The following is a 9,448-nucleotide window of genomic DNA, read 5'->3' as shown; positions in this document are numbered from 1 at the left end:
TTTCTGAATTTCACGTGTAAATATAGACATGGAATTAGGTCAGCTTAATTTTGTGTGAGAAGTTGGGTATTCTGCTTATTCTCTGTAGGTTGGCAGCCCTCTCCTAATCCAGATTGATGTGAGCATGTGAGTGTGGGTTTGGGTGTATCCACACACTTCAGGTTTAAAATAGGTGGAGAGAGGGAGCGAGGTGGAGAAGCGAGTGGCTGGACCAGGCAAGCTCTGCAGTCTGCAAAGTTCGCTTTTGGGTTTAGAATCCTCAAGATCACTTCAAAGGCACACTTTGGGATCTCTGCATTGCCTGGTACCTGTGGCTACTCTGCACTGCAAATAGTGAATAGTTATTTGGGCAATAATAGTGAAATGTCAGCCAATGAGGAAAAAAGCAGATTGATCATTTCTGGTCAATACTGTTACTGAAGGTATTATTATTATTATTACCCAAGAGCATTTTCCCCCAGGCTACTGACTCTGGACATAGACACTATTTGTTTTACTATCTTCTTGGATTTTTATGGGGGTAAAGTCTTTAAAGATATAAAAACTTCAGCCCATAAAAACTTTGGAGGAGAAAACTTTATATGAGGAAATCCCAGAGGATTTTTCTGCTCACGCCTTTATGTACTGAAATCTGTCACTGTGGATGAATATCTGGCAGCATGTCCAGGAAGTAGAGATGCCTCCAGAACATTTGTTGTGCTGTGCTCATGTCACTCAAGATACAGACACACCAAAAAGAGGATTGGAAGGGCTCAATGGACTTCCAGGAATTCCTTGCAGAGAGGGTTGGGCAGCTGGTTTTTCCCTGTTTTCACGTGTTTTGATGTCCTTGCATCAGAACAGGCCTTTCTACAATGTCCTGTCAGGTGCAAGAAGGAGGATGTTGCTTTTCTGGCCTCAGAGTGAAGGAGTGTGAGGCTCTCGTGAGTGTGGGGGCAGCTGCTAAGCTGACGAAATGATAAAGAAAGATTTTTTTTTTTTTTTGCATATCTTGCAACTGAGCTCTGCAGCAAGTCTCATCACGTGGAGCTACACTCCAGCCCTTAATTCGAAAAGACAGAAAATATGGAGTCCTTGAGGTGATTTTAAAATATAAGGGAGAGCTCCTCTAGCAAGGTACAATAATGAATGTAAGGGCTGTGACTGACACGAGGCCACTGAATGTGCTTTACTTCAGCAGTGGACAGAATCTATTTCTCCAGCAAAGATGCAAAAACTTGCTTTAAAAGAGTCTGCAGAATAACCTGGTGATGTGGAAGATTTCTTTTTGTAGTTATGGGACTGACTCATGCTCTGCTGTGTCAGGAGGTTTATATCCCTGTTTTGGAAGTGTGGGGAATCAGAGAAGTTCTGCAGAGAAACCATATGGAGACAAAGTGTCTCAAGGGGTATTTATATTGTCAGCACCTCTATTAAAATACCAATTAATTCCTTCACAAAGCACAAGCTTGAGGGATGCCTCACTTACAGGTTTGAGGCATGTACTTTGCTATAGTGAAAAATAAGAAGCCAAAAGATATTCTTAAGCAACAAACTTTGTTTTGATCGAGTTTTTAAACCCATATTTGACCCAAAACTGTCTCATACTCTTCTCTGAGCCTCTGGGCTCTGCAATATCCAAGGTTTTCATCCCTGTGAGGGTTGTGAGGTCCTGGCACAGGTTGCCCAGAGAAGCTGTGGCTGCTCCATCTCTGGAATTGTCCAAGGCCGGGTTGGACAGGGCTTGGAGCAGCCTGGGATAGTGGAAGGGGGTGAAATGAGATTGGATTTAAGGTCCTTTCCAACCCAAACCAGTCTATAATTCTGTGACTCAACACTCACTAAAATTCTGTTAAGAACTCATAAAATGAATAGGTAGATGCACGAGAAAAGAACCTTCCCTGTGCCAGCTTCTGATGGCAAATGATGTAACTGCTTCAATATTTTTATGAAGCTCTTGCCATTTTGCATTAGAGCAGACATAGAAGAAAAATGGCACTGTAGTGAAAAAGTCTTCATAACAGTGAGAATAGCTTTCCCTGCCACAGTTCCTAACCTTAATCCTCTTTAACTACAGAAAGGTTTAATTTGGAAAATCCAATTATCTTGACATCTAGAATTAGCCAAAAATTTAGATATCTTTCTAGTGCCTTATCTTGCAGCTGCAGTGCACACTCAGTCCCTGTCTCATTTACAGTACAGCAGGAACTGATGCTTTTATTGATGATTTTTATTAATGCAATGGTATCAGACAGGGTAAAGCCATTAGCCTCTTCTATGAACTCCTTCCACTCCTAGGCTGGTAGTTAGAATTATGGGTGCACTGCAGTGCAACCTATGTGCTTTTCTCTATATCTTTCCAACCATACAAAAGTCTCTGGCAGTCCTGCCACTAAGTCTGGGGCTGTTGTGATACGGATATCTTCTCAACAGCACGATCCTCTTACATAATTTTTATTTTATATTTTTTTTTCTGTGGAGAAAAAATAAGCAGACAGAATGCCAGAGCACATCCCTTTCTCAATATGTTTATGGTATGAATAAATCATGTATTGCACAATAGATGAGAACTTTCTGCTTATCTGCCTTGTAATGCCTCCCCATTAATGTAGGTCACAGCAAATATCAGCTTATTTGGGGTTTTAAGTTATTAAGGTATTTAAGTCTCTGTGAGTTAGTTTGGATGCAGCGTGTTTTGAAAGGGGATTTGAGGAGCAGATCCGTGTCTTCCCAAAGGCAGAGGTGCTGCAGATGGGTTACCTAAGGCTTCAAGGCCTGCTTGATACTCTAATAAAGGATCTCTTTATGTTTGGGAAGAAAGGAAATCCATGTTTTATATCCTTTCAAAGAGTCATTAAAGAATAATCCTGGAACGCGCAGCGTATGGGAAGGCTGGAGGCTGCTCTGGAAACTCCTCGCCTGTGGTGTCTGTGAACAGGCCAATTATCCTCTACATGAAGCCAGTGTCAAAACCAGAGTTTTTAACCAGTTTTGTTAACAATGTCCCCTTTTAAAATATATTTTTGTAGTGAGGAATACCCCAATTCCAGTGAAACAATTCCCGGTGGCTGCTCTGGGCTCCCTTCCAGTGCTGGGAGAAGCCTTTTGCCATCCCAAGTCCTCAGCAGGTGTTGGGACAGCTCTGCAGGGCTCCTGCTAGGGCAGGAACAGGTCACAGCTTAAACAGCACGTTGTTTTTGTGGAAAAGAAATAAGTTATAAACTGTGCTCAGCTGAACAGCTTTGGCAGCCTGGGCTCAGATATCTGAACTCAGGCAGAGCCAAAGGTTGAGCAGCACTGAGTGATTTAGGGAGATACAGTCAGAATCCCCTGGCCAACATCTGGATGCTGCATCCATCAGGAGGTTCAGGGAGAGACAGGGAGTGAGCCTGGCAAGAGAATACTCCTGGGAGAAAAATGGGATATTTGCTGTAAGGGGTTTTCAGGGCTTTTAGCCTGAGGAGGAGAAAAAAAGAGAGAAAAGAAGAAAAGGAAGCTAGAATACAGAAACTAACTGAAGGAGATCTCGGTGCTTCCCAGCACAGAGCTCAATGTCTTTTGGGAACTTAAATGTGAAGAGATGAATCAGACAGCCTGAGATGGTGACTGATGTGGTTAGCCTGTCAAATGGACAGCACTGCTCAGAGGGTCAGTGGAAAATCATGCCTGAGTCATTGCAATAGCAAACTACTTCATGTGCCTGAATGGCTGGTAATTTAGTAGAAGCTGAGTTGACTGTGTATAGAGATGTTTCTGAAAAGTGACTCTGTCTATTTTTGCATGGTGTGCTCTGCAGTTCTTCAGAGCAGGTGTGCAGGCAGAGCCACATCACCAGTAATGATCCCAGGAGCAGCACACATTCCTGCCTGCAGCTTCGTTTCCCAGAGAAAGCAGCAGGTACACAAAGAAAGGGAAGGGTGATAATGGATGTGCAACTTCTTAAGGACCTTTTCAATTCAAGGGAACAATGAGGGCCTGAGAACAGCACAAAATGGGTGGGGTTTTGCACTGGTTTTTCAGCTTTCCTTTGTAATGCTTAAAGCTCTGCTTTGCAACCAGTAAAAAACAGAATTAATGGAAAATTCTGCTTTTCAAATATGTACATTACTTTTGAGCTGCCCTGTGGGTTTTTTAAATGGTCTAGAGTTTTGCTGACCAGGTTGTTCCCGTTGAGCATCCTTAAGACATGATTTATAGGTCCCTGTTAACAATTACAATCCTAATTGGGTTGATAATTTGTTTAATATTGGGATTTCAACAGCTAGCAACTACAGCAAGGTATGTGTTGCCTATTTCATTTAGCAAGTGTTAAATAAATCCATCTCTCCTCAAATCAGAGACAATTAATCCATCTGCTCTAATAGTTGTGACATTTAAACTAATACCTTCTCTTAGCATTATGATTCAAGCAGTATTTATTCTATCATTACTGACTTAATACCAGAAAAATAGAAGTAGGGAGGAAGTATGTGGAAGTAGATATTGTTAAAGAAGAAAGGATGCAAGAAAACTGTTAAATTCCTTGGTTTTGTACATGTAGAATTGTTTCTGAAATAGAAATATTAGCAGTAACAGTAGCAGTGAAAAGCTCCCAAATCAGTATCAATATGATAGAAACTCTGTTATGTTATTTTATTTGCCTTCTCAATCCAGTTTTCAATTACTCCATATTTTTACTACTGTACCTGAGAGCAGAATGATGCTGATTTTCTGCAGCTGAGAGTTGTCTTACAGAGTGTATTCCAAAGGCAGACTGGTCTGAATCCCTGAAATGGCACACAGGGGAAGGGGCCCATTCTGTCCTGACAAAATGTTGTTAATTTTAATTTTAACAAGTTGCTTCAGTCATGATGCAGTGGGAGGTAGGAAATCCACAGACTGGTCAGAAGCTGCACTGAGATCATCTGGATACCAGTGAGATGTCTTAAGAACAAACTGATCTTCCTGCTTAAGGGAAAAAAATCTTTTTGTTCCAATGACCAGGAAAAGGAATATACTTATGTCCAAATTTTCCACCAGGAAATTGAAAGCTCAGTGCTTCAAGGCAAGAGTTGGCCTTCAATATGACCATGGATACAGAAGGGGGAGGATTACCTGTTGGGGTGTGTGAGGAGCTATAAGGGAAATGTTATCTCTTTTCTGGCATGAGAAGATTCAAAATGAATTCTTAAAGCAGCAAGAAGCTCAACAGACCTCTCGGACAATACAGACCCAGGCACACCAGACAGTCACCAACTTCTGCCAGTGCACCCAAGAGCCATTGACCGTACACAGATTTTCCCCCGATTTGATTAAAGAAGGGACTTTCCTGCAGTGAAGAGTGGCACAGCATGAGCTGCTAAAATAGCTTCAAGAATTAATGAGAAATACGTTTTCTCAGTGATATGATGGCCAGGCTGCCCAGAGAGGCTGCCTGTCAGCTCCTATCAGTCATTCCATTAGGAGGATTGCAAAACATTCCTACTGCTGCTGCTGCCAGCTTGGAAACCTCCTGCTCCATGGCAGGGCAGGGTCAAGTGTGAGCACCCAGCTCTGCTGACAGGCCTGGGCACCAGCTGGGGCTGCACAGGAGGCTCTGGCTACCAGGAGCTTTTCCCTCTGAACTTCCTTACCTGGGACGTTCACTCCTGAAGGTGTGAGATGAGGCTGAGGTCTACAGGAGCTGACAGGTGCTTGGCTGCCTTCAGGGCTGGGCTTTATTTGCTTTTTTGGGTGCTTTTTTGCTTTTTTATTTGCTTTTTTGGCTGCCTGCAGCAGCCCAGGATTTTGGGGTGGAAGTACCTGGTGTTCACAACAGTGACCAGAGTGCAAAGCAAAGGTCTGAAGGCACCCAGACCTCTACGTGCTGCTGGAAGCTTTCTCTGTGGTGCTGAGTTTAGCTGACAGAAATATTCAAGTTGCATTTTCTGCATGCTAAGAGCAGCTCTGTGGTGGCTGCAGTCTTGCCCAGAACACTGGGGTTGAGCAGGAATTAAAGCTAAAAGCCCAGTTTACTCCAATGCAAATTAAAGGCCTCCACTTGAGCTGCGGCAAATACTTGTTGGCTACATCCTGGAATTAAGTTTTTTTAGTACAGATGGCTATGGAAGCATGCAGATATGAACACACAAGCTTTGAAATGCTTTCCTGGGGTTCTGTTAGTTTCTGCAACATATGCCTGGCTGGTGCAATGGCATTTAGTGTAAGACTTTGGCTAGGTGGGATTGACTTTGGATCTGAGTGCGCAGTGGATGATAGAGCTCAGCTTTTAGCATAAAATAGGCCACATGGTTTTCACAATGGAATAATGAAAATAATTAGATTTGTAATGTGCTAATGAGTTAAGACTGAGATATTTATAAATGAGGTAATAATTTACACTAAAATGGGAGTGCCAGATGTTGGTCAGGCTGTGACTTTCAAGGTTTCAACCCTGTTTGACAACATTGGGCTTTTTTGACATTGTCTGAATGTATGACTGTGGTATATTTTCATTCACAGAATGAAAGATCCAGCTTATATTGCACAGTTTTTAGCCAGTGAAATTGTTTGCCAAGGTGTGAGTAAAACTGGACAGTTTGGAGAGGGATTCTTTCTGTGGGATAAAATATCACAAGCCTACTGTTTGTTTTGTTGTTACCAGCTGAGAAATTGCATTGCAGACAAGAAATGCTGGGGAGCTTACATGACTATAGTAATAAGTAAGTTTAAACTTTGTCTTGCTGCTACCACTCTGAAGATATTTACTATAATACATTTAGTTTTTCCATTATTATTTTTTGCAGTGAACTCTATTTAATTAATCTATTTTTAATCTAACAGCCAATAGACAAATCATCCAGTGCATATCTCTAGTGGGTTATGAAAAGAAACCCATTCATTTGATGATATGTCAACTTGGAATGTATATTTTTCAATCCACAGAATAAAATATTTGAACAGAGAAAAAGGCCCATCTTACTGAATAATATTATCCATTGCCAATTACTTTTCCACCACTCATTGGCATTATACCTTTGTCTCAGAGTAGAATGGAAGTTGGGTATTAATATTCAAACCCAACACAGGGCATTAGGTATTACATATCACTGTACAGAAGATCCAGAAATAGATGATTTACTTTAAAGGGGACAATCAAAGAAAGCTAATCAAAAAGCTAATCAGAAAGAATATTTAAAGTTGCCTTGATCATGATCCGTACGTACATATACAGGGAGAAGCTAGGATGTGCTAAAGGATCTTTAAGCTTTCAGAAATTAATGCATAATATAAATTGATGGAAATTTGGATTGAATGAGTAGAGTCCCAGTTTGTAAATCGGGGCAACACTGGGTAAAAAACCTGTAACAAATAATCTATTAGATGGTCAATGGTAAATATTCTGTTCCTCAACTGTTTAAATGGGCGTTGGGTAACTTTCTCAAAACCAGTCTCTGATTTCCTTTTGTGGCACCAATGCAGGAAAGCAGGGCTCCAATTCTGTGGTGTCTTTATGCAGAAAGTCAGATAATTCATTAGTGTGAGTCCACGTGGCCTTAAAAATTTAGCAGAACAAACCTTGCAATGTGCCTAAGAGGAGCTACACAGTCACATGGAACAGGTTAGTGCCAAAGAAGAAGAAATATATAAAAGTTGATAATGAAGGGAGCAATTTGAATGTTTTTAGAATGGTTTAAAGAAAGAGGACTCCTGGCAGTTGATGTCAGGGATAGGAGAAGTTCAAAGGAAAGGATAAACCCTGTATCAGGAGAAGAAAACCAGAGGAGATACAAGATAAAGACTGCTCTGAGCACGAGGAATAGATCAGGAGAGAAAACACATTGATTTAGAAGTAGAATAAATATTAAAGAGCTTTGCAGTTGAGAATTAAGGTCGCAAATTTTTTGCAGTAAAGACGTCAACTGAAGGATTCAAATGGTCTGTACAATATTTTGAAGTCATGACAGAAGTAGACAGAAGTAGACTTTTCCAGCAGTTAAAAGAATCATGATATGACGAAACAAAAGTAGTCAATGCCATGCCAGAAGGTTTTATACCTGACCCACTGATCAAAGCAAAGAGTGACGTACTTAATCTACAAATCTTTCTTCACAGAAGGAAAAAACAAACCATCCTGTCCCCCATCTATTCCCTTTTCCTTGGAAAATGTTGCTCATGGTTGTGAGCCAGTGCTGGGGCAGAGGAGTAGTTAGCACGAAGCGTGTGCATCAATAGCTGTTGCTTTGGTTACAAAGGCACATGAGCATGTAGAGTTGTGACAAGTTATTTTCAGCTTTTACACCATGAAATAGAGAGAATATTAATAAAAAAAAAAAAAAGAAAAAAAGATTATGCTACCTCTGCTCAGTCTCTCTGTGGTGGAAAGTCCCAGTGTGGTGTCACACGCGGCATCATCCTGATAATTGCTGCTGTGTGCTCTGATGACATTGAAGTCAGCCCTGGTGCTGAGTGCACAAAACTCGGTGCACTGGGAAGGGAAAGGTTGCTGCTGGGAGGGGAAATGTTGCTGCTGGTGCTGGGGATGTGTCTGCAGGAGCTGTTTGTTGAGTGGGAGCAGCACTGGGCCCCCAGCTGCCTCTCCTGCGTGTGTCAGCATCTCGGTGAATCCCTCGCGTAGCCCACGCTCAGGCACGCGCACAAAAGGCACAAAATCTCAGAGCAATCTCTGCCTCCTGGTGAAAACCCAGTGCAGCAGGGGATCAAACAAATGGTTTGATCTCTGCTGACATTTCAAAGCTTCTGCAGTCGGAGATGGCAGCGACTTGGGAGAAAGGCAAGGAGTGGGAGTGGGGCACGAACACCAAGGTGGTGCTTCTGGTGCCACAGGGGTCTGGCCAGGCCCACACAGGAGCTTTCTGCTAGGAAGAGAAATGAGCTGTGAGCTCTGGAGTAAAGTACTCATGAGCCAGAGTCCTACCACTGCCCTTTGGCCCTTCTGTTTGGCAGATGGTGATAATGGCTGGAAGCAGTTCAGTTCCCTCTTTACTTCTGGTTCATTCCCACCTTAGCCCAACCACAGCTTCTGGTTTAGACTCTGCATGGAGGCACTGGGGTGAATCTTGTCCTTCACACCACTTTTCCAGCCCTGCTGCATAGCAGGATGGCCTGAACCCCTGGGGGTGAGGACAGCTATGACAGCTTCTCCTTTAAAGGGTTATTCTTTGAAGCTTCATATCCATGACATCAAGAAGGGAAGTCAATGGATACCAGTGTAAAGAGACAAAAAAAGACATTCCATTTGAAGAAATGACCCCTTCACAAAATGTGTTTGTGAACTCAGGATTTTAAATGAGTCTGACCCAGTGGGAAAAAAAAATCAAACTGTTCTGTACAGAAGAAATTCTCTGCTGGAAAGTATACACAAAAGTTCACAGGCACTGCAAACACTAGCCCAGTGGGTAATTCTCTGAATGAGATGCACTTTGCACTCACAGCAGTACTGAAATTCCGCAGCTCCTGAGACTCAGATTTATTCCATTTTTACCAATAA

The sequence above is a fragment of the Molothrus aeneus genome, chromosome 10, assembly GCF_037042795.1.
Source record: "Molothrus aeneus isolate 106 chromosome 10, BPBGC_Maene_1.0, whole genome shotgun sequence".
Taxonomy (NCBI): domain Eukaryota; kingdom Metazoa; phylum Chordata; class Aves; order Passeriformes; family Icteridae; genus Molothrus; species Molothrus aeneus.
The sequence above is the reverse complement of the archived record's forward strand: the minus strand, read 5'-3'. Positions refer to the sequence as shown.